This window comes from Adiantum capillus-veneris, chromosome 1 (genome assembly GCF_014529385.1).
Source record: "Adiantum capillus-veneris isolate H3 chromosome 1, ASM1452938v2, whole genome shotgun sequence".
In the NCBI taxonomy this organism is placed as follows: domain Eukaryota; kingdom Viridiplantae; phylum Streptophyta; class Polypodiopsida; order Polypodiales; family Pteridaceae; genus Adiantum; species Adiantum capillus-veneris.
In genome coordinates, this window is record NC_140931.1 from 86,284,603 (window position 1) to 86,310,793 (window position 26,191).

Here is a 26,191-nt window from a genome sequence, read left to right on the forward strand (position 1 = left end):
TTGTAAGAGCTTTAGGGAATTAAAAAATTCAATAAAACTCTCATTGGAACCCTTAGTCTTCTAGCCAATAGTAATCAGGCAAGCCATTGGGCTATTGAATTCTCATTGGACCCCTTGGGAGACTATCCAATAGTCTTCTAGAGAGCTTAATTTCTATTGGTTCTTTTTTCAAGTGTTTCTAAAATTAATTAAACTAGATTTACTCTAGCCTAATTCTAATTGGTCCACATGTATGTCCATCCAATAGGATTTGAGTTCACCTTGGGGGAAACTTGGCTAGGGAGGTGACATGTGTCCACTATGCCCTTTGTGTAAAGGGAGCTTGCAAGAGAGTGTGTGTGTTTCTCTTGCATCCCCTACTAAAAGGGCTCGCCTCCTCAAGGATAGGGATCTGGGAAGACACTTGAGTCCTCCCACAAGCATCCAATTTACCTAGAGTTTGACCATTGAATATAACCTTTGAATTTTGGAACCTTAGCATTTTAGAAGTTTTAATGGGCTGAACCTTAGGCTCTTTGAAGCCCATTGTTTCACATTGCTCTTTTGCAGATGGCCCCCCCTTTGATCCCTATTTTCCCTCCTTTGGATCCCTACTGTGACCATCTGCTAGCCTAACCAATATTCTAGCTTTTTCTCCCTTGGTACTTCCCCATCAATTTAACATGAGAAAATCATTTATAAGAATTAGATATTAGTAGTTATGACATTACCTCTCTCTTGAAATCATAGTCCTCCTCGACTATGGGATAGAGAAGATAAAGCCTATTCATTAGTCCTTTTTCTAGCTGGTAGAGGATCCCTATCTTACCTTACAACATCATTCTAGAATGGATGACTAATCCATTTGTCTGTTGAGAGCCTAATCTACCACAAGCATGTGTGCGCATTAGTCCTATCAATCTTCCATAGTAGAGTGACAAGCTCTACTGGGTGTTTGGAACACGTTGTCTCCACAAACTTGATCCTAAGCATGCATACTTCTTAACATTTGTGCACAATAAAGAAAATAAGAGTCTTATAAGACAAAAACTTTGTTCATTTTAAAGTTGTTAATATTTTTTTACTCTAGGGAAGCATTGTAACATCGACAAGGTTTAGGTTATCCTTTAATGTATGCCTTGCATCCATCTAGCATCTTCAAAAGGATAGTTCTTAAACTTAATAAGATACCGTCAGATAATCTTACCGCCTCTGAATATCTTGTCTTCATTTTGTAGAATGGACTCAAACTGCAGCACCTCTTCTTAGTCCTCGATCTCCGGTGGGTCTTCAATAGTTGGTTCTTTAGGTGGCTCTCCTTTGTAAGACTTTAGTAGGATCACATGGAAAGCATTGTGTATGAGCGAATGATTGGGCAACTTGAGTTGATAGGCCATCTCATTGATTGGTCTAAGAATCTGGAAGGGACCATAGTACCTTTTTGCTAACTTAGCATAGTACTTTTTGTGTTCAGTAGGATTCTTGCATGTCGTGTGCCTTAATAAAGCCTTGGGAAATTTAGGAAAAACCTTATCATTTTCTTTAAAGGCTTGGGCTCTTCTGTGCTTATCAGCAGCCTTTTGCCTTTGGTGTGAGATAGCATCCTTAATCTTTTCAAAATATTCTTGTAGGTCGTGGCTACACTCATCTGCAACGAAGATCTTCCCATGTACCTTAAGTAGAAGGGGTATAGTGTTATTGTAGGCATACTCCACTAATAGTAAGTACTTCTCCCATTGCGACCTTTGATCTACTTCCATTACATAGAATTTTATTAGATCAAGGATTGTTAGGCTAGCTATTTCACTTCGGCTATCAGTTTGAGGGTGATAGGCCAAAGAGGAGTTTAGCCTTATCCCTAAATTCTCAAAGAGACCCTTCCAAAAATTACTGGTCATTCTAGGATCTCTATCTGACACTATGGACATTGGCAAGCCATGGTACTTGAAGATTTGTGATATGAAGAGGGTTTCCATTTGATGGGCTTTGATAGCCTTTTTGACATGTATAAAATGAGCTTGTTTTCTAAACATGTCTACTATCATCCATATTAGCATTGGGCAAAAATCACATTGTGTCAAAATCCGTGGGGACCATCACAATGCTTTGTTTTAATTAAACAGTCGGAAGATTTCTCTTAGCCCCTTGTTGGAAATTGATTCATGAAGCCACCATGATATGGTGTATGACCGCAGATATGGTGCATGCCCTTTGGGAGTTAACATACTCTGTCATATCATCAATTACACCCGCACAATATTGTTGTTTTTTCTCTCCAAAATCCATCTTTTTTAAGACAGTGGCTTTGAGATGTAAGTCCCAAAACTTGTCTACATATTTATGAATAGATTTGTAGGGAGAGAGCTTCAAGATTCACCATTCGGTGAGTACTTTGTCTTTGGCATTGGTAGCCAAAACCTACTTCATGATGGAAGCTCCTAAAGCTTTCCATGCTCGTGGAGCTTCACCGTTTTCCCGTAGATGAGACCACAATTTCCTGGTGGACTTTTGAAAATGCATAGATACATGGTGTAGCTTAGAGGGCTCCATGAAGCCCTCACCTCCAAACACCACATTGAATTGTTGGATGAAGGCCAAGACTTTGTTTGTAGCACCAAAGGTGCCATTGTAGGTAAGGAAAGAGATGTTCTTTCCTCCCTATTTGAACTTTTTGAGCTTGGATAACCTCTTCCACACGGAATAGGATTTCCGATGGCCTCTTCTTTTTGGTGGTTTGAAAGTTGAACCATTGCTTTCTTCAGAATATGAAGAATTTAAGGAGGGTGGAGAAGAGGGTGACCTATTTATTTCCTTTTTCTTCCCTTGTTCCTCCTTTTCTGCACCATCACTTTCTTCATAAGAGGAAGAGGATGAAGAAGATGGAGAAGAGGGTGACCTCTTTCTCACCTTTTTCTTCTCTTGTTTTCTCTCATCCCTCTTTGAATTATGGTGTGGAGAAGTGTGAGATGGTCTTCTCCATTTAGGGGGTGATGGAGAGTGTTTAGCCCGCCGTCTTCATGGAGCCATCTCCACTGAGGTGGCAGGAGACTAAATTCTTTCTTGTTCTTTTGGTGGGGGCTCTACCGTTGAAACTTGAGTTCTCCTTTGAGAAGGATATGCGTCGTCAAAAGTAGTAGATTTTTTAGCCCTTCGTACGGATCATCTTCTTCTTCCCTTATCGGAGAGAGGCCTCCTTTGGAAGTCTCACAAGGAGGCTTCCTAGGTACTCTCTCTTCTTGGTGGGGAGTTTGGAGAATCCCATGAGCACATAGCTACCGTTGCACTTCACTTTGGAGGAATGGATTGCCCATGGCTTGTTGAATCATAGTAACAAGGTAATCAATAAGCATAGGGGCATCATCAGTAGCTTGTCCATTAGCAGAATCAAAGCTATCAACATTAATTTCACTCTCTATACTATTGTCAGTTCTAACAAGTTTTAGGTGTAAAATATTTTAAGGTGTACTCTGGCACTTTAACCCTAGTTGCTTCTCCACTTAAGCCCTTTAGAAAAGCACTCAAGCTATTGTACCCGTGGCTTGAATATCATTAATTGCAAGGAATAAAAGAGGGGGTCTTTCACCACCAAAACAGCACCGTCTCGTGTCAAGCTTCTAATAGCTCAATAGTGGTTAGCCATAGGCAAGCCCCGTAGGACTCCATATTAAGACCATAGCTCTTGACGGTGATGCCCTGTTGTCTGCATGAAAGCAGACACATTGAAAGGCTGAAATTCCCTATTCTACTTACTCAATTGCAATGAATAATACCAACCATTTATAGTTAGCTTGAGGAACTCTCTTCTTGAGCAAGAAAAGAGAAACCTTGTGCTATGATACCAATGTAGCATTTAACGGTCTCGTAACTTGCGTGTAGCGGAAAATAACATATCCATAGTGATCATTTCATTAGAATAGATTGGACTAATGAGCATAGCAAGAGTTCTTAGATGGATAGAGCACCAAAAGAATAACACCTAGTTAGATAGGCATGAACAATACTTCAAAAAGAGAGATAAATTAAGATATTGACAATAGTTGAGGACCATATTTACAAAAATATAACCCATTTTGCTGTGCAGTTCTATGTGGCACTGTGGCAGAGTGCACTCACCCATTGTGCACAGTAAAGATTCCAAAAATTTCCAAGTTCTCGGCACTCAAAATTGTGTACCCATAGCCGGAGGGTGGGTTCACTATACTCAACTTAAATCCACTTTTCATGAGATAAGTCCCCTAACATGATTTTTTTCTTCACAGAAACCAATGATGACAAATAGTTATTGTTGGCTTGAGCTTGACAAGAACAATACAGAACTATCTGAACTTGACGAGAACAACATAGAGCTATCCGATGGTTTTCAGCATGGCAAGGCTGTTGTAAAAAGTGGGGATAGAGTGGAGGACCCCAAGGCTGAACCCTTCGTGGTTGAGAACCATGGCAAGGAAACCATTGGACATGACTCCAACAAGCTCTCAACTGACAACCAGGTGGATCATGAAGTGCATATATGTAGTGTTCCATTTTTGTTCAAGCAGATTTTGGTTTTTTTCCCCTAAAACTTATTGTGATCCCAAAGGATAAAGTGGAGGATACAGAGGATGTGGAGACATTACTAGTAATGCCAGATACCCTGAGGAAGAAACACAAGCAAAAGCAAGATAAAGGAGTGCATCATCGAGATCCAAAGAAAAGTACTAATCAACTCCCCCCCCCAAAAAAAAAAACCGCGTACATCAAAAACTTTAAGTTCCATGTGCTTTTTTGTGATTTTTCATGGTGTCAATCTTCACTACAATTTACTGGGTGTGGTTTTTTGGGCATTGTAGTAAAAATACAAGTGATTGCCAATGTTGGGCACCAGCATTGTGCTCAAGAAGATGTGGGGCACTTTGATCAGCAGACACCCCTAGTAAATCAGTTTTGTGTCCCTCACCTTTTGGAGGATAATAGGTTTGCCTTGATCATTCATATTAATGATATGCTTATTGTCACTCATGACAAGAGAGAGGGACCAAGCCCATCTAATGTGGACATGTTGCACTTTCAAAAGGTGAAGCATGACAACAATCTGAACCACTATGTGCACTTTTTTGCAGAGTGGTTTGTTCTTGGGGCTAGCTAGATTGTTGAAGTGTACATTTGGAACACAAGCCCTTACCGAGACCTAGAAAAGAGGTTAGAATTGTGCTTGCCTCAGGCCCACAGATGCTTGAATGGGTGGGTTGCAAAGGAGGCATGTAGTAGAAGCTCGTGGCTTGACAAGCAAGGGGAACATATGCTCTTTCTACTCCTAGGTACTTTTTGGAATGATTTTCCACAATTCAACAAAGATAACACCCTCGTGCTAGATGACAAATATCCCAGGTGTTGCTTGAATGAGGAAGGCTCCTATGTTTTCTTGCCTTCTCTAGAGGACCATACGAAAGACCAATGGGAGAGGTTTATGCATCATGAAGTTTTACCATTTATGTATGAGTGAAAGAAAACAGATACTCGATCGGAGTTGATCGTTGCTTGTAAACTAGATGCTAGAAGAAGAGGGTGGCAGACTCTTCAAAAAGTTGAATATGTGAGAGAAAAATTATCAAGCGGAAAAAGCAATGTGCTGTCTCCACCACCTCCACAACCACGTTATAAAAGGCCGCCTTCTGATCTCCGGTCTCAAAAAAAATCTTAGGAGTTGTGTACCTTTGATCATGTATGTAGATACCCATGATGATTTTGATAGTGTAACGCATGATGAGGATGTAACATTTAATGGGGTAGTAACTTATGTGTAGCAAAAATTAACATAGACATAGTGAGAATTTCATTAAGAATACATTCCTAATGAGCATAGCAAGAGTGCTTGGTTGGAGAGAGAGCAACAAAATCATAACACCTCGTTAGAATTAGGCATGAACAATACTTCAAAAAGAGAGAGATATTAAGCTATTGATAATAGTTGAGGACTGGATGTACATGGAGCTGGTCCCCCCTCCAAAAGGCTTTGTACTATAGGTTTCCCCCATCAAGGGAGACATATTGCAGTACAATACTTTGTGTTCCTTCAATAACATGCTGGTGCAATGAAGATGGAAGATTCAAGAACCAAGCTTACACTTGAAAAACACAACATGAATTCCCTCATGATCTTAGACCCAAGACCTCACATACCTTCAAAGATGGTGAGAGCTAGCGGGGTATGAGAGTAGATCTAGAGGAAGAAGAAGTATTCTTACAAGAAAGAAGTATTTCTCCTCATATTATCACTCTTATTATCTTAGCTTAGCTTAGTAATTCGCATGGTAGAGGAGATGAGCATGCATTGAATCTTGGATCTTGGTTGGATTTGCATCACAAAGCAAAGAGTTGTTGGTGCAGGCCTCCCTTCTCAAAATTTTGGAGAAGTTGATGAGCTTCCATTAAAGCTTGGAGAAGGAGAGAGAGTTATTTGCTTCACACATGAGTTGTGTGAGTTTGTGTGTGATAATGACTTTGAAAAATTAGCCCCCTCTCTCTCTTGGTCGACCCTCTTACTATTTCCTCTTCCTAGCTCCTCATTGGCTCATGCCAAGCTTAGCCAATAGGAAATAAGAGGTCAAATGGAGAGCCTTGTGACAAGTGTCCCTCTTTCCCAGTTAGTGAGAGCTTAAATAATTCTAATAATTCATTTAAATTCCCATTGGACCTTTTAGTCTTCTGGACAATAGGAATTAAGCAAGCCATTGGGCTGCTTAATTCTCGTTGAACCCTTGGCAGACTGTCTAGTAGTCTTCTAGGGAACTTAGTTTTCATTGGTTCCTTTATCAAGTTTTTTTGAATTAATTAGACTAAATTTACTATAGCCTAATTCTCATTGCTCCACCTCTATGGAAACTGGGCTAGGAATATAACATGTATCCATTATGCCCTTTGTGTAAAGGGATCTTCGGAGAGTGTGTGTGTTTCTCTCACTTCTACTCTCCCCCTTCCCCTACCTTTAAGGCTTGTCCCCTCCTTGATAGGGATGTGGGAAAAATTTTGAGTCTTCCCACAAGCATCAAAATTTGCCAATGGAATTTTTAATTGAAAATTTGACACCTTAGCTTTTGGAAGCCTTAATGGGCTGAACCTTAGGCTCTTTCTAGCACCATTCATGCACATTTCTCTTTTGCAAATTGCCCCCCTTTTGGATCCCTATTTTCTCTCCTTTGGATCCCTATTGAGACCGGTCTGCCAGCGTTACCAATATTCTAGCCTTTTGTCCCTTGGTACCTCCCCATATTAAATGATCAGTTTAACATGAGAAAATCATTTAGGAGAATTAGATATTAGTTATTATGACAAGGACTTATTTTGTTTGGTAAGACAGAGAAAAAATCAACATTGTATTTCGGAGTTCAACACCAATTTCTAATGTAGAAACATGATTTTTTATTCAATTGACCATTTTGTTGTGTGCCTTGCAAGATGTCTTATTAAAAGTTGATTTTAAACTGTTTTAGTAGTTTTTCTTAACACAAGGTTGGTAATGGGACACTTTTATGTCCTGGGACACTTTTATGTCCTATTAAGTGACCATTTTCCTTGAATTATGTCAAGAGTTTCAAATTAGATTTTGAGGTGCTATCTATCTAGAAAGTTGTCTCATGAGCTGAAAAAAACTCGACATTTTTTTGGAATATCAATTCCATCTTTAACCTTGTCCTTGCACAACATTTCACAACCTAAACTGTGTGAAAAAACGTGTCCTATTTTTGGGTTTTTTCAACTTTTTGCAACTATACCACTCTAGAATTGATGTTTGTGAGGTCTATAATGCTATAGAACTATCTTTAGTAGTCCTCAACATGTCCTGATGCTTCTAGGGAGAAATAAATGTTAAAGTTGTAAGTTATGACCAAATTACAAAAATTGTCAAATCCTGTTTTTTAGCAAATTTTAGCTCTTCTATGATTTTTTTGGTGGCTTTCATGATATCCAAATGCAGTTTTGATTTTCTATGTCGCATATTGTAACATAAAGCTAATATTCCTTGAGTTTTGGGGCACCTAATACCCTATTTTGCATAGTAGACAACAATGGTTGATTTTTTCAATTATAGAAGAAAACGGAACATTCTAGTATATCAAGTATAGCTTTTTCAATATTGTTAGTTTCTTGTGACAACTACATGCATTTTGTAGGTAGTAACCATATCTAGTCATAAGGATCAAATTTGGCTAGATATTGAATAGTTTCTATGGGATTCTACAACTCATAATGTTGAAGCCAGTTTTTTCATGTTTGCTGTATTTAGCACTTCATCTTTGTCCCCAAGATTCCCCTTGTTAAGAGATGTATTATTCTTTTGACATGCTCCATGGATCCTTATGAAACTAAAGGACAATAGGGAACTAAGAAAAAATGCATATATTATTTGTATTGAGCGTGGCTATAGAAACTTTGATGATAGGTTTGCAGAATGGTAAAAAATCAACTTTTTTGTACCTATTTCTTTTGGCAAAACAAAAAATACTAAGTGAGAAGCAATCATGAAAGTTTCTTATTTTTTCCATGTGTAGTAGGCCTTGAACTATAACCTCATGAAAGGATTTTACAAAATGAGTGGATCTACTATGGTTTTGGAGGTTTTTTTCAAAACCCTGAAAGGACACTTTTATGTCCTGTTAGGTTACCAACCTAGTGTTAAGGCTTTTGAAGAAAATAAAAATGAGTGGTTTGGGGGAAGAAGTCCAAGGTGTACCGTTTGTAAACTGTGGACCACATGCAAGTGGTTGAAAACCATTTGCATTATGTAAATTGGTAGCCACTAGAAAGTGGTTAAGAACCAGTTGAACGAAGTTCAGAACCACTTGCAAAGGCCTTCTCGACCACTTGCTAGGTCTTCTATTTTACTTGCAAGCACTAGTGGTTTTGAACCACTTGCTAGTGGTTAACATAGCACTTGTTTGCTAGTGGTTAACATAGCACTTGTTTGCTAGTGGTTTTGAACCACTTGTAGTGGTTTTGAACCTTTTTCTAGTGGCTAGATAGCACTTGCCAGTGGTTAAGAACCTCTTGCCAGTGGTTAAGATAGCCTTTTTTTAGTGGTTAAGATAGCACTTTCTAGTGGTTCATAACCACTTGCTAGTAGTTTAGATAGCACTTGCAGGTGGTTTTCAACAACTGACAGGAATTACTTGCATTGGTTGAGATAGACTTTCTAGCGGTTTAGATAGCACTTGCTAGTGGTTCAAAACCAGTTGCTAGTGGTGAAGATAGCACTTTATTGTGGTTTAGAGCCACTTGCTAGTGGTTTAGATAGGACTTGCAGGTGGTCTATGAGATCAACACTACGTATACAAGCAAGTGGTTCTAAAGAACTTGCAAATGCCTTCTAGATCACTTGCTAGGTCTTCTCCTCCACTTGCAAGTGATTTGAAAGTGGTTTAGAAAGGGTTCTGAACCACTTGCTAGTGGTTTAGATAGCACTTGTAAGGGTGTCTTGACAACTTTTGGGTGGCTTAAAGGGATTGATATTTTCGTAAAATTTGGTTGAAGGTAGTTCAAAGCACTTGCAAGTGGATGGCAAGTTGTAAGCTACATGTACTTGAAAGAATTAAAAAAGTGTCATAAATGCTTCAACTTTTGGATGAGGACCATAAGTTTTTATGAGGAATAGATACAAGAAAGCGGTACCCAATTAAACATTATGAGGTCAATGTGTTTGAAATAAGCTTGATATCAGAGAGCATTCTATTGTAGATGTGCTCATACACGGTATCACTCAGAGTGTAGACACTAGGCTCATTTCTCCTAGTATACAAGGGGAACTTAAGGAATCAATCTATGTCACGGGAACCGAATAATAGAGATCGATAGCAAAAGATAGAGAAAGAGATCTTCGTATTGACGAATCTTTGTAGAGATTTGATACAACAGAGGAGCAAAATATATGGGCGCACTCCGTTGTACGGAGCTCAAACCTCCCGACCACCCCCGAGCTTCAGTTCGCTTGCATGCAGCATCTCACTCGCACTCGCACTCGCACTCGCAGACTCACTCTCACTCTCACTCTCACTCGCACTCGCACTCGCAGAAGAAGAGATCGGTGAATGATCCCCAAACGCACCACCCGTCGTGCTTTTATCCTTCTTTTCCTCGAAAAGCCTGCACGATTTTTGTACCAAGTATACCTGCGAGAATAATATAAGAACGTGATCGCTAAGCGATCCGTAAAGGTTAGATTTCTATCATGACACTTTGCACAGATCCTGTTTCACACATTGATTTCTGCATCGCCTACAAAATAGCCAAAAGAACATACTCGTGCAACCAATTCAACATGATAATCAAAGTAAAAAAACATAATTATATATCTTCATAATCTCAATTTTCATACTCTATCATGAAAAAACAATCCACCTCTTGGTTGATAGCAGGGAGAACTGTATGATGTTGTATGTCTGTCTGTCCCTGTGTACACTACACTGTTGCTGCCTTCTGTTTGTTTTCATCATAACTTTTACAAACGAACTCAGAACAGAGCAATCCAGGTACTCAAAACGACGGGAATAGGTCTGGTCTACAAGGCATCGCGGACAGAATTGCGAAAAACGTCTCTGTTTGGCTAAAAACGCAACTTTTAGGTCGCGACTCATAAAACCTCTATTTTTGGATCTCCACTACGTTTTCAACTTATTTTAAGCCTACCCATGCATTTTAATATAAAACACATAAATATAAAACATTGATATTAATAAAAATTTCAATTTTAATATTCATAGACAGACTATCTGTTATTCATTAATCTTTATCAAATACATTTTTAGTGTATTATTTAAAAAAAAAGAATATACGTTCTCTCTTAATATTTCAACTCATTCATATAAGCTCTATTTAATAGACTATTCAACAATCTTTCAAATCGTGCTAACGAAAGATATGTCCTGCTACATTCTTTTCGACTTTAAGACCTTCAAATATTAGTCCTATTACATTCTCCCCTTATCAAAATTAACTCTGTCCTCAGAGTTGGTCTAAAGAGAGAAAAATTCTCTTTGCAAAACATTAAGATCAACCCATGATGCATCCTCTACTGGATAGTTTTGCCACTTAACCAAAACTTTCACAATGTCTCTATTTCTCATATGTTTAAAACGCCTATCTAGTACTAAGTCTGGTTCTACAGTCAATGGTCCGTCATCTTTCAACTTAGAGTTGTCCTCTAAAACATGATGCACATTAGGAGCATACTTTTTCAATAAACTCACATAGAATACATGATGCACTTTAACATGAGAAGGCAATTCCAATTTGTAACCTAATGAACCAATGCGCTTCAAAATTTTAAATGGACCAACAAATCGTGGAGACAATCTTCTATCATTTCCAAGAATCAAATGAGACTTCTCAGGAATAACCTTTAAAAAACCATATCACCAGTTTCATACTCCACAACACGATGTTTCTTGTCATAATACAGTTTATGTCTCTTTTGAGATTCTCTAATATTCCCCCTGATTTTGGCCAACTCGCTATCCATTTTCTCAAGCATCTCACGTGACAGTTCTACCTTATTCCTCGAATTAAGAAAATGTATAGGTGTAGGATAGTTATAGCCATACATTGCCTCAAAGGGAGTCATCCTAATAGATGAATGATATGAACTGTTATATGCAAATTCAACCACCAAAGACAGATATTCATTCCAATTAGATTGGTTTTCATTGACAGACATTTGTAACATATCTTCTAAAATACGATTCACTCTCTCCGTTTCCCCATCTGTTTGAGATGAAAAGCAGTAGACATGCGTAACTGGGTACCTATAGAGTCAAAAGTCGCTCTCTAGAAATGTGAAGTGAACTTAGAATCTTTGTCAGACACTATGCTCTTGGGCATGCCATGCAAACGAAATATCTCTTTCACAAACAAGCATGCAATGGTCAAAGCAGTATCAGTTATTTTCACGGGAAAGAAGTGAGCCTGTTTTGTGAGTCTATCTACTACCACAAAGATCGAGTCATACTCTCCACGAGTAGTAGGAAGTCTAATAATAAAGTCCATGGATATAGACTCCCACTTCTGTAAAGGAATGTCTAAGGGTTGAAGGTCACCAAGTATCCTCTTATGTTCAATCTTAACTTGTTGACATTGAAAGCATTCACGCACATAATTTTTAACATCCAATTTCATACGCGGAAAAAGAATGAACTTTTAATCTTTTCATGTGTCTTATTCAATCCAGGATGACCAGAAAAAGGTGAATGATGACACTCATGCAGAATTTGACTCTTAAAAACAGAATTTGCAGGAATACACAAGCGGTCATAATAATACAGATTTTCCTTATACAAGTGATATCTGTTCTCATACCTCTCACCAATATTCTCACGCAAGAATTTCAAAATAGGCATATAAAAGGAATCATTTTCAACTTCAGTATGTATCTCATCAATCAAATTGGATCGCACAACAGTCAACAAATTACACATGGGCCTACGACTCAATGCATGTGCAACTTTATTTTCTTTTTCACACAAATACTTCAAATCAAAGTCATACTCAGCCAGCAATTCAATCCATCTTCTTTGTCTGTTGTTTAACAATGGCTGCGTGAAAATATACTTCAAACTTTGATGATCAGTACGCAATTAAAATTTGACACCAAGCAAAAGATGACGCCAATGTTTCAATGCATGAACAACAGCAAGCAATTCTAGATCATGTGTTGCATAGTTCAATTCATGTCGTCTTAATTTCCTAGACTCATATGCAAGCACTCTTCCTTCTTGTGTCAAAACACACCCTAGTTGTTCACCACTAGCATCACATGACACAACAAACGGTTTGCCCATCTCAGGAACTTTCAAAACACAATTTTCTGCTATTTTAGCCTTCAAGGTCTCAAAAGCAGTCTCACAGGTAGAAGTCCACACAAAACCCTTGTCTTTCTTGGTCAATTCGGTCAAAGGACTTGCTATCTTAGAGAAATCTTTAATGTGTGCTCTCTCATATTGTGATAGACCCATAAAGCTTCTTACATCTCTTACGAACATAGTCTTAACTTTATCAAGATCAATGTGAATCCCCTCTTTAGAAATCACTCTTCCCAATTACACAATCTGATTCTTTGCAAAAGAATACTTACTTGCTTTGGCATACAATTTATGTTCACGCAAAACCTCAAATATTTTCTTTAAGTGCAATGCATGATCTTCTTCATTCGTAGAATACACAAAATATTATCCAAGAATACCAGAATGAAGTCCTCAAGATACGGGTGAAAAATATTATTCATTAAGCACATGAAAGTTGTTGGTGCATTAGACAAACCAAAAGCAAGAACTCTAAATTCATAATGTCCATAACGTGTACGAAAAGAAATCTTTGGAATGTCCTCGACCTTAATGCAGATTTGATGGTAGCCAGAACGAAGATCAACCTTTGAAAATATTGTGGCACCACTCAAATGACTAAGCAGTTCATCTATGTGAGGAAGAGGATATTTGTTCTTAATGGTCTGTTTGTTTAATCCCCTATAGTCGATGTATAACCTATATGTACCATCCTTTTTCTTTTTGAATAACACAAGACTACCCCAAGGAGATACACTAGGCTTAATGAAACCCTTTTTTCAAAAGATCATCAAGTTGTATCTTGAGCTCTTTAAGCTCATCAATATTGAACCTGTATGGAGCTCTTGAATAAGGTGTTGCTCCTGGATATAGATCTATGGCGTGGTCTACCGCTCAAGGCGGAGGCATACCAGGAAGATCGTCCGGAAACACATCCTTAAATTCATGTAAGAGATCCTCTATAAATTCAGGATTTGTCTCTTTATGTTTATCCCCAGATTCTTCTTTAATCTCATTAGCAAACACAAGCAACGTCTCACACTCTTATCTAAGTCACCTTATCAATTCCATTGCCAAAACTAGATTTAGAATCTCTTTCTTTCCACAAAGAGTGTGACTTATCATCATCAAATGATTAAAGATATATTTTTCTTTCTTAACAATCAATCAAAACATGATTTTCAATGATCTAATTGATACCAATGATAACATCATGCATATCAATGTTTATGTTATAGAAATCATCTTTATGATTTCGACTCTTCAAAGAAAAAAAAACAATTTTTCTACTAACTCTTTCGTGAAACTATTATTACCACTAGTTAAATCCACAAGACTTTTAACTTCTCGATTTAATTTCAAGTTTAATTTCTCAATCAATTTAGACGATAAGAAGCAATGAATACTATCCAAATCAATTAAGAAATTCAAATTTTAATCTCAACTTCTACGCATAAATTCGATCTCACAGAAGCTTTCAAAGGACGTATCAAAGACATAAAACATCACGAAGAAGGGGTAGATGACTTACCTTTATCGTACGCATCGCCAAAAGTCTCCAATTGAGTCATCTTGGTACGTATTGTCTTACCGGTCACCTTGCTCGAGCATTCGAAAGTCTCGTGGTCGTGTTCTCGATATTGAAAGTATAATCCCAATCTTTGAGTTCTTCAATCCACGCTTCTAAATCTTCCCATATCTTTCTTATGCCATCAAACTCTTTAAGCTTAGCCTTCGTTAAGAATGATTTGGTTGTTGCTTCTCCCATATCGTCATCGTTTCTTTTGGAGGTAACCCAGCGCCGCCACGATGATTATTGTTTCCAGGTGGATTAGCATGGTTTTCACCTTCATGTTGGCCATCAAGTCTACATAGATATCAAGCTCTCGTGCTGCTTTGCCCCGCAGAGCCTCAACACGCTCCTGATTTGCAATTTTGAGATCTTCTCATAGTCGCCGAATCAGGTCTTCTTGCTCCTTCATCCTCCTCTCGTATCCTTCCATGTCCAGAATCAACCGCTTGCTCTGATACCAATTGTCATGGGAACCGAATAATAGAGATCGATAGCAAAAGATAGAGAAAGAGATCTTCGTATTGACGAATCTTTGTAGAGATTTGATACAACAGAGGAGCAAAATATATGGGCGCACTCCGTTGTACGGAGCTCAAACCTCCCGACCACCCCCGAGCTTCAGTTCGCTTGCATGCAGCATCTTACTCGCACTCGCACTCGCACTCGCAGACTCACTCTCACTCTCACTCTCACTCTCACTCGCACTCGCACTCGCACTCGCAGAAGAAGAGATCGGTGAATGATCCCCAAACGCACCACCCGTCGTGCTTTTATCCTTCTTTTCCTCGAAAAGCCTGCACGATTTTCGTACCAAGTATACCTGCGAGAATAATATAAGAACGTGATCGCTAAGCGATCCGTAAAGGTTAGATTTCTATCATGACACTTTGCACAGATCCTGTTTCACACATTGATTTCTGCATCGCCTACAAAATAGCCAAAAGAACATACTCGTGCAACCAATTCAACATGATAATCAAAGTAAAAAAACATAATTATATATCTTCATAATCTCAATTTTCATACTCTATCATGAAAAAACAATCCACCTCTTGGTTGATAGCAGGGAGAACTGTATGATGTTGTATGTCTGTCTGTCCCTGTGTACACTACACTGTTGCTGCCTTCTGTTTGTTTTCATCATAACTTTTACAAACGAACTCAGAACAGAGCAATCCAGGTACTCAAAACGACGGGAATAGGTCTGGTCTACAATGCAACGCGGACAGAATTGCAAAAAACGTCTCTGTTTGGCTAAAAACGCAACTTTTAGATCGCGACTCATAAAACCTCTATTTTTGGATCTCCACTACGTTTTCAACTTATTTTAAGCCTACCCATGCATTTTAATATAAAACACATAAATATAAAACATTGATATTAATAAAAATTTCAATTTTAATATTCATAGACAGACTATCTGTTATTCATTAATCTTTATCAAATACGTTTTTAGTGTATTATTTAAAAAAAAACAATATACGTTCTCTCTTAATATTTCAACTCATTCGTATAAGCTCTATTTAATAGACTATTCAACAATCTTTCAAATCGTGCTAACGAAAGATATGTCCTGCTACATTCTTTTCGACTTTAAGAACTTCAAATATTAGTCCTATTACAATCTAGGTGTAGGTACATGGAAGTAGGAGGCATATCATCTAATAACACATATCAATCGAAGCATCCCTTGAATTTATCATAAAAGTGCCCCTCAAAATAGAAGGAGTTCTTCTTTATTTTGATTGTGCCACATCCTTCTAAGTCGTGGTGGATAGCCTCTTCTCTGTGCAACACCTCAATATATAAAAATCAGAGTCTTCCTCCTCAGTGTTGGCTGCAAAGTTATCTCCAACTTGTAAGGCATCACTCAAATCATCATGATGGCTAGCATATATAGGTGCATCAATCTCCTTGTCACTTGAAACATCTTCATCTATGTCATCCTATGTTGGTATGATCCTCAAGTAGTGCCATGCTTCTACGTGAGCTTTGTTTGCACATCTTCTCCATTGACCATGCACACAAGCATGATAGAAGCAGGATAAATTTCTACACCTCAGTGCAATTGTATTTGTTGAAGAGAAACCTTTCACACAATGCATTGAACATGATTTGTTGATTTTCTTGCAATCTTATCCTATATCTCTCAGCACATCACCCACCTTGATTTCCCAGAAGACCCTATCGACCTTGTTCGCGGATGACCAACAGTCTTTCCTATTGTTCATTAGGGTGAGGTAATTGACCAATGTTGCTACATTATACAGGGGGTGTCCATCCACCTTGAATTGCTCATGGGTTATTGCTCTTTTCATGACTGCACCAGCAACATCATGTTCACCTTTTCCATGACCTGGCCCAAAATAGTTGTGTGTCATCTCAAGCCCCTAGTAAGCTAAGAAAACCTTTCAACAAAGAAGAAAGGCCATCGTGCTTTGAATTTGATACAGCATCATCAAACCATACCCAGTGTCACTTTAAACAAAAACCCCCTCAACCACTGGTCATGCAAAAGAAAACATTATTGAACAAATAACGTGTCATTCATATTGTCATCGGATTTATGAAAATGGAGAATTTTTATGATGTCGCCCATTGTCGAGCGCACATAGTAGATGTAGACCAAAATGCTCACCTGACTAGAATACCAATGCATGGATTGGATCTCATTCTAAATTTTAAAATTCTAATTTTATGCAAAGTCCACAAAAGAGACAACGACATCACTTGGAAAACTCTGTAGGCACTCTTTAATTGGTTGGCCTGCCATCTATAGATGTAGTTATGTTTGATAAACTTGGTTAGTATGTCTTTCATGAATGAAATGAAAGTGGAGCACCCAATCTATTGAATAACAAGATCTTTCCTTTTGTGGTGCTAGCAATATTCATGTATAGATTGTGTCTCCACACCAACAAAAATGTTTGCAGCCACCTAAAAGTTGTTATTGTGTACTTCAAGAGGACAACATCTGAGTTGTTTGGCACCTCACTAATTGCATATTCCCATCAAGCAGATAAGTAAATGAAACATGGAATTTTTTGTTTTAGGACACAAAATGGACTCCCATAGTGTTGTGAGGCTCTCAAATGTTGACTTTGCAGCCACACATCTAGTACCACTTACTGCAGGGTCACAAACATCACAAGCTCAGTGACAGGATTCTCCATGTACTACAACCATGAGAAAATCATTTAGGAGAATTAGATATTAGTTATTATGACATTACCTCTCTCTTGAAATCATCATCTTCCTCGACTATGGAAGATTGACAGGAATAAAGCCTAGTCATTAGTCCTCTTTCTAGTGGGTAGAGGATCCCTATTTTACCCTACAACATCGTTCGAAAATGAATGACAAATCCATTTGGCACTTTGAGAGCCTTAGCTGCTGCAAGCATGTCTATGCATCATTCCTGTCAATCTTCCATAGTAGAGTAGCTCTACTTGGTTTTCGAGAGACATCGTCTCCACAAACATGATCCTAAGCATGCATACTTCTTAACATTTGTGCACAATAAAGAAAAAGAGTATCTTATAAGAAAAAAAATTTGTTTATTTAAACATTTTTACATTTGATTACTCTAGGGAAGCATTGTAGGCATTGGCAAGGTTTAGGTTATCCTTTAGTTGTATGGCTTGCATCCATCTAGCATCTTCAAAATGATAGTTCTTAAATCTAATAAGATACCATTGAATAATCTTACCGCCTCTCAATACCTTGTCTTCATGTCGAAGAATGGACTCGGGCTACAACACCTCTTCTTGGTCCTTGATCTCTGGTGGGTCTTCAATAGTTGGTTCTTGAGGTGGCTCTCCTTTGTAAGGATTTAGTAGGCTCACATGGAAAGCTTGTGTATGATCCATGACTAGGAAACTTGAGTTGATAGGCCATCTCATTGATTGGTCTAAGAATTTGGAAGGGACTATAGTAATTTTTTGCTAACTTAGCATAGTATTTTTTGTGTCATGTAGGATTCTTGCCCGTTGTGTGCCTTAATCAAGCCTTGAGAAACTTAACCAAAATCCAATCATTTTGTTTAAAGGCTTGATCTCTTCTATGCTTATTAGCAACTTCATTTTACCTTTGCTCTGAGATAAAGATAGCATCCTTAATCTTTTGGAAAGATTCTTGTAGGTCTCCACTATACTCATCTGCAATAGCGAAGATCTTCCAGTGTACCTTGAGTAGCAAGGGACTTTTTTATCTTCCGTCTATCACCTCAAAAGGTGATTTTCCCATGGAAGTATGCACAATGTTATTCTAAGCATACTCCACTAAGGGTAAATACTTCTCCCATTGGGACTTTTGATCTACTTCTGTGACATAAGCTTTTTTTATATAAGGAATGGTTAGGTTAGCTATTTCTCTTTGGCCATCCGTTTGGGGATGATAGGATGAAGAGAATTTTAGCCTTGTACCAAAATTATCAAAGAGACCCTTCCAGAAATTACTGGTTATTCTAGGATCTCTATCCAACACTATGGACATTGGCAAGCTGTGGTACTTGAAGATTTGTGATATAAAGAGGGTTTCCATTTGATGGGCTTTGATAGTCTTTTTGGCAGGTATGCAATGTGCTTGTTTGCTAAACCTATATACTATCATCCATATTCATGTATTCCCATGGATAGAGTTAGGCAATCCAAAGATAAAATCCATGGATATGCTCTCTCATGGTGAATTTGGGATTGGCAAAGGTTGAAGCAATTCAGGTTACTTCCCTCTATCAAACTTCATCTTTTGGCATACCACACATTTTGAAACATACTCTTGTATGTTTGCTTTCATGGTAGGCTAGAATAAATATGTTTCTATCCATTTTAGGGTAGACTGAATCTCTCTATGCCCTGCATAACGAGGAGCATGATATTCATACATTACTTTCTCACGTAGTGAGTTAGTAACGGATAGTCTATTGCCATAGAGAAGATAACCATATTGTAGGGGAAATGGTTCTTCTTTCTTTCCTAGTGCAAGGGCTGAAATCACATCTCTTAAATCAGGATGAATAGCGTACTCATATATCATAGAAGATAGATCATTGAGTTGCTATGGATACCGCATTCAGTCTTGGCCGTCTTGACAGTGCATCGACTACTTGATTATGCTTGCTAGCAATGTGAGCAATATGAAAATGAAATTGTGAAAGAAAATTTGTCCACCTCATTTTTTTTTGTCAAAGATCTTGGTGTGTGTCATGAACTGGTTAAGGCTTTGGTGATCCGTCCACAGAATCAAAGGAGTCCCCAACAAATAGTGCTTCCACGAGTCTAAGGCATGTAGAACTGTGAGAAGTTCCTTTTCATATATGAATAGAGCTTGCTCAACAGGGTCGAGCCTTTGATTTTCATAGGCTATGGCATGCCCTTCTTGGAGCAAAACATCTCCAAGGCAATCACAGGTATGGTACTACCCAATTCCTTAGCATCTATGTACATATTTTTTTCCTTGATCCTAAAGTAGATTTGTCTTTCACGAAACTTAACATTGGCAGCCATGCGATCAAACCATGGTGCCCCTAGGATTACATCCTCGTGCTTGAGAGGAGAGATAAAGAAATACCCCTTGTCCACATATCTTTGGACATGGAGCCTCAATTTCCCAATTAAGGGAGTGACGGAGGCTTCTTGCCCCTTGAAAGCACCACTGGCAGGTAGGAAATATCCAATCTCATAGCGTTGGTTTCCTAGCTTGGTGGCCAACACTGTGGATATGAAATTGTGAGTAGAACTAGAGTCAAAGAGAATAAAATAATCATGTTCTCTTACCTTTCCCCAAGCATGGCATAGATGAGATCCTTTCTGGTGAGCATCCTCTTCTTGTATTTCGACCAAGGTAGCTCTAGGAGGCTCATTACGTGTATTCTTGTGGGGGTAAGCATGATAGGCATGCCCTTGCTCCCCGCACTAGAAACAACAATTATCTTTCTGATAGCGGTCTAGATCTTTGGGAGAGAGATTATTTTTTCCTTTATAAACTCCCTTTTGCTTAGATTTTTTGTTGTTGGCATTGTCCTTGGGAGACTTTTGGACATTGTCCTTTCCCTTAGGCTCGTTACGGTCCTTGTTTTTTGTGGGCTTAAGATTTCTCTTAGCCCCTTGATGAAAATTGATTTGTGAAGCCACCATTGTATTGTGTATGACCACAAATATGGTACGTGGCCTTTGGGAGTTGACATACTCCACCATTTCTTCGGTTAGGCCCTCACAAAATTGTTGCTTTTTCTCTCCAAAATCCAACTTTTTGAAGACAGTGGCTTTGAGTTGTAGGTCCCAAAACTTGTCTACATATTTGTGAATGGATTCATAAGGAGAGAGCTTTAAGCTTCCCCATTCGGAGATTAATTTGTCTTCGGCATCAGTAGCCATGAATTGCTTCATGATGGAAGCTCTTAAAGCTTTCCATGTTTGTGGAGCTTCACCGTTTGCTCATAGGCTAGACCAACATTGTCTGGCAGACTTTTGAAAGTGCATAGCTACATGGTGTAGCTTAGAGGACTCCATGAAGCCCTCATCTCCAAATGCTGCATTGAATTGTTGGATGAAGTCCAAGACTTTGTCTGTAGCACCAAAGTTGCCATCATAGGTAAGGAAAGAGATTTTATTTCCTCCCTCTTTGGACTTTTTAAGCTTGGACGATGTCTTCCACGCGGCATAGGATTTCCTAGGAAATCTTCTTTTTGGTGGTTCAAGATCTGCACCATCACTTTATTCATAAGAGGAAGAGTATGAGGAGGATGGAGAAGAGGGTGACCTCTTTGTCGCCTTTTTCTTCCCTTGTCTGCACCATTAATTTCTTTAGAAGAGGAAGAGGATGAAGAACATGTAGAAGAGGGTGACCTCTTTCTTGCCTTTTTCTTCTCTTGTTTTCTCTCATCCCTATTTGAATTATGGTGTAGAGAAGTGTGTGATGGTCTACTCTGTTTAGGGGGTTTTGCTCGCTGTCTTCGTGGAGCCATCTCCACCAAGGTGGCAGGATACTCACTTCTTTCTCGTTCTTTTAGTGGGGGCTCTACCATTAAAACTTGATTCTCCTTTGAGTAGGAGATGCATCATCAAGTAGTAGAATTTTGAGCCCTTCATATAGATCCTCTACTTCTTCTCTTATTAGAGAGAGGCCTCTTTTGGAAGTATCACAAGGAGGCTTCCTAGGTACTCTCTCTTCTTGGTGGGGAGTTTGGAGAATCCCATGAGTACGAAGTGATAGCCGTTCTTCATCTATCTAAAATTGACATAGTGAGCTACCTTACCCTATCAAAATCACTCAAACACTGTAGCTATCCCTACCTTTTCATTGTACGTAGGCATGTGTGACTTAGGGGACTTCTCCCATATCTCCTTAAAACCCTCAGCTAGCTATTCATTGGGTTAGTTGAGCCAAAAAAGTAAAAAAAAGTAAAAAAAATAAAAAGTATTATGGTCCAATTGTGTGTAAATATTTCATTGTATATAGGGCCTAAATATAATAAATTTTCATCATTATTTTGTTATTTATTTAAATATTTCTACCTAGGTGTGAGTTATTTTCTATGTACATTGACTCACCATTACCACAATTTTTCTTACCATTTTGCATACTCTTTATTTCATATAGAAATATCTTCATGCAAGCTTCTCTTAGTTTTGGTGTAAATCCACTCCAAGGAAAAACCTCAAAAAAATACCTTCCACCATCATCATTGCCTTTCACTAAATTCCTACTTTCTACAGGTATTTTTCCTCTCTTGTAAATAAATTTACATGAATAAAAACAAATGAGGACCCTCCTCATTTGATTCCCTATATTTTTATATATTTATTGTTTATATATATAACTCACACTAGATTGCATAAACTTTTTATATATACTAGCCTTTTTTTTCCATCATATTTATATATTATATTTATACTTAATCCAAAACCATGCATATTTTCAAACCCCTAAGAATCTATTAGGTCATGCTCTCGTGCAAGGAGGGGCTCACCTTTGAGACCTTATGCAAATTCAACAAAAGGGGAGCCACTGAAGACTTTTTTGTGAAGAAAACTAGGCATTTTGGTGAGATTTTTTATATCCATCTCCACTCCAAATTTGAAGTGCTGGTTAGAAGAAACAATGTGGACCAAGAGCTAAATAATCACCTTAAAAATGTTGACAATTTTTGGAGATACCACCGGTGAGATAGGATTCTTTGTGTGTACCCCAGTCTGCCCTCTTCTCTCACCTCCTTTCCTCCTTCCACACACACACACACTCATTCCTCTCCATCCCTCACTCAAACATGAAATTTTAATGGCTTCTTTCATATTCTTCACCATTCCCATCTCTCCCTTTCTCCATAGCTCAAAAATTATCATCTCTACACACATATAGCTCAATCTCTCTCTCTAAAATCAAACTCATATTACCATAACCTCTTCATCCTTTCACAAAAAGAAAAAAAATTAGCAAATAATTAAGCTCAAGCTCTAAAAAAGGAGGATTTTGATCATAGAAAATTCAACTTTTTCATGGTCACAAGAACTACACCAACAAAGTTCTACAACCGCTTCATTCGCTAGAGGAGATAGGTGGAAAATTCCCTTTTCATCTTGTGGTTTCCATCAAATTGTGTATATATTAATCCTTCTCTTACTTTTTATCATTTTATAAATCATGTAGTCCACCTTGAGTGCATACAAAATGTAATTTTACCCCATTCTACTAACTACAAAATACTAACACTAATTGCTAACCCTTTCTTGTAAATTGCACCCACTCTACTCTACCTTGGAGTAGGCAATTTCACTCAAAAAATCACTCACCTCTCTAGAATCTTCTCTATTTCACCTCAATAATTCTCTCCTCTTGATCCCACATCCATGTGACTCAAGAGACAAGAGAGCCCCACTCTTATAAGAACATATAAAAATTTTCATGAACATGGTTGTTTATGTAAATGTTGATCATTACAGAATCTTAATAAGAGCTCTCCTCACCTTTAAATAGAGCTATTTTTCCTTTGTAAATAGCATGATCTCTATGATATTTCTTGCTACTTTGAACGTACCATTCTCTATCATCTTAGTTGTATGGAGAGAGAGAGTGAGCTCTCTATACACCATTACTTGTGGTGTATAGGAAAGATTCTTTGAACTAGTTGTAGCATCGCAAGGGAGTGAATGATTCATAACTTCCAATCAAAGTTGTACATACTCTTGCACATCAATTGAATCAATAAGTTGGATGCAGCCACGGCTCAACACTCTCTTGAGTCTCTCCAATTCATGCTTGGAAACCTCATCGCATTTGGTTTAAGGTGATGTGTTTTCATTTTGAAATCTTATGTGGTGTTTGCTTGTATGTGACTCAAGAGCTCTTGTGTTTGTTTTGTTGCTTGGGAAACATTATAAGAGGGTTGTATGGTGAGAGGGTTCCCATAACCCTAAGATAATTTGTAGATCACAACATCATCAAACTTAATTTTGTCTCTTGACTCTCCTCCAAGTTGTTTATACACCCGTGTCAATCATTAACATTGAAGATAGATTATTGCACAAAACTCTCTCTCTCTCTATCTCCCTGTGTTTGGTGTGTGTATCTGTAGCATTGATATTAGTCATAGTGTACTCTTCTTTGTTGCTTGTATTGCTTAGAGATTCTCCTTTGTTGCATCCTAGTTCACATCCCATAACTAGGTGGTATCCCTATCTTGTTTGGGCTTGGTTGTGGGTTTGTTGTTGTGTTGTGCTTGTGGTTGCCCGGGCCCCAATTGAGTAGCACGGGAGCCTTGAGGGGTGTTTAGAGGTCGTCTCTCTTGTTTTCCATCCCATACCGCCTCAATTTTGGTACCCCCACTGAGGATGGCTTGTGCATGTTTTTGTGTAGATGCAACCTTTAGAATAGTCAAGTAGTTTGCATGAATTAGGAGAGTTTGTATGATCCGTTCATCCCCATTGCAAGGTACTAGGTTGAAATTTCAATGTGTAATTTATAGGATTTTAGGTCCTCTTAGGTTGGCCGAGATAAATACTTCAGTCAATCCTTTTATTTTACCTCTCATTAGGTACAATATTAGCTTAGACGTCTATATTTTTTGTTATTTTAAGCATTAGGACATGCATAGGCCATGGATAATGGCCCAAGAATAGAGGGTTTTCTCTTTTATTTCACTCTACACATTAAAATAAACATTGAAATTAGTAGAAAGATCCATTTTCAGCAGCGTATGGTGTTCATGTTTGGCGCTAAAAGAGTAGGATAAATTCTAGTGTCACCAAACCTTGTCATCTTGCCTCTTTTTGACTATCATAGATCATTTTGTGTGCATATTTTTATTTAGTTGTAGAATAGATTGCAAATTTTCTAAGAAAGAAAAAAACGTGTTGACGCTTTGAAATCAATTCAATGGAGGCCCAACGCCAAATGTCAAAATATCCTCTCTTTTTTGGAGAGCCTGGCGAGGATGCTGAGCTATTTCTAGCAAATTTCAAAATGGCTTGCCGCATAAAATGAGTGATAGGAGATGAGGAACGCTTAGAAATGTTTCAGGTAGTTCTGAAGAAGTTAAGGGAAACTGTAACAAAGTTGTTGATCATTTCAAGTGATACTTCTTTGACCCCCAAAACACTGAAAAGATATGGCAAGACATCGTTTATCACAAGCAAAAAGACTTAGATAACCACTAAATGTATAAACAAGAGTTTCTACGTCTTTGGGCTATATGGGTGAGAAATGTTGCCTAACCTTGGTGATGGTGTAGAGTTCCTAAAGAAGGAGAGGTTCATAGCCGTTCTCTTTCCAAAACTCAAGATAAAAGTTAAAAGCCGGTACACTTGCTACCTTTGATGCAGCTAAAACTAGGGCGGTTGAGATTTATAGGAAACTCAAGTGTCTAAGAGGAGAGGTTTCAATAGAGGGTCCTAGACCTAAGGGAAAATTGCAAGCTTGAACATCTAGAGAGATTCTTTAGGTAATGGCTGAAGTGATTGAGAAGTTAAATGAATCTTTAAGTAACTTGTCAATTCACCTTGCACAAGCTATAGGTCCAAAGGGACAAGCAAAGAAGTCAAAAGAGCAAGAGCCACCACGACCTAGGAGAGTCTTGCAATGTTGTAATTACAGAGAGTTTGGACATGGAATGTATAATTGTCCTTGTCCCCGTGGGGAGCCAAGGAGACCTAGCTTGAATTACCTAGTGATGAATGCAAGTGAAGGATCTAATCAACAACCAAGGCTTCTACAAAGGCCAAATGGAGCAAGACCACCTCCACGAGGAGTGTAAGGAGTTCCACCTTTGCCACACCCAAATGCGCATGTGGTAGAGGTGAAATATTCAAAACAGGTGACATGGAAGAAAATGGCTTTAAGTGTGGCCGAGGAAAAGGTAGGAGAAAGAAGGAGCTACATCACAAAGTGACCATGGATGAGAAAAGAAGGCGAAGGAGACTAACGAAGCTAAGAGGACTCGACATCATATCAACCTCCAAGAATTCCCTCTTGGACATGGTATGGCTCCATACAACTTGCTGGAATACGTGCAAGGTAAGGGCCTTGTTATCTCATGGCCTCAATTTCTTGCATTATGTCCACAAGTTAGGAGGGATTTATCAAAGGCAGTTAGCACTAGGAGAAAGGTAAAAGAGAGTGTGCCTGTTGTAAAAATTGCACAAGATGAAATGAATGAGGATATTACACCTATGCTAGATTGTTATATCAAATGAAGGTTGGTTAGGAAAGTTCTAGTTGATTGGGGTGCACAAATTTGCATCATGACAGAAGGACTTAAGCAAAGACTAGGCATGTAAATACACGAGACACTTGAAATCGAAGTGAAAATGGAAAACAATAGCAAGGCTAGCTGCGTAGG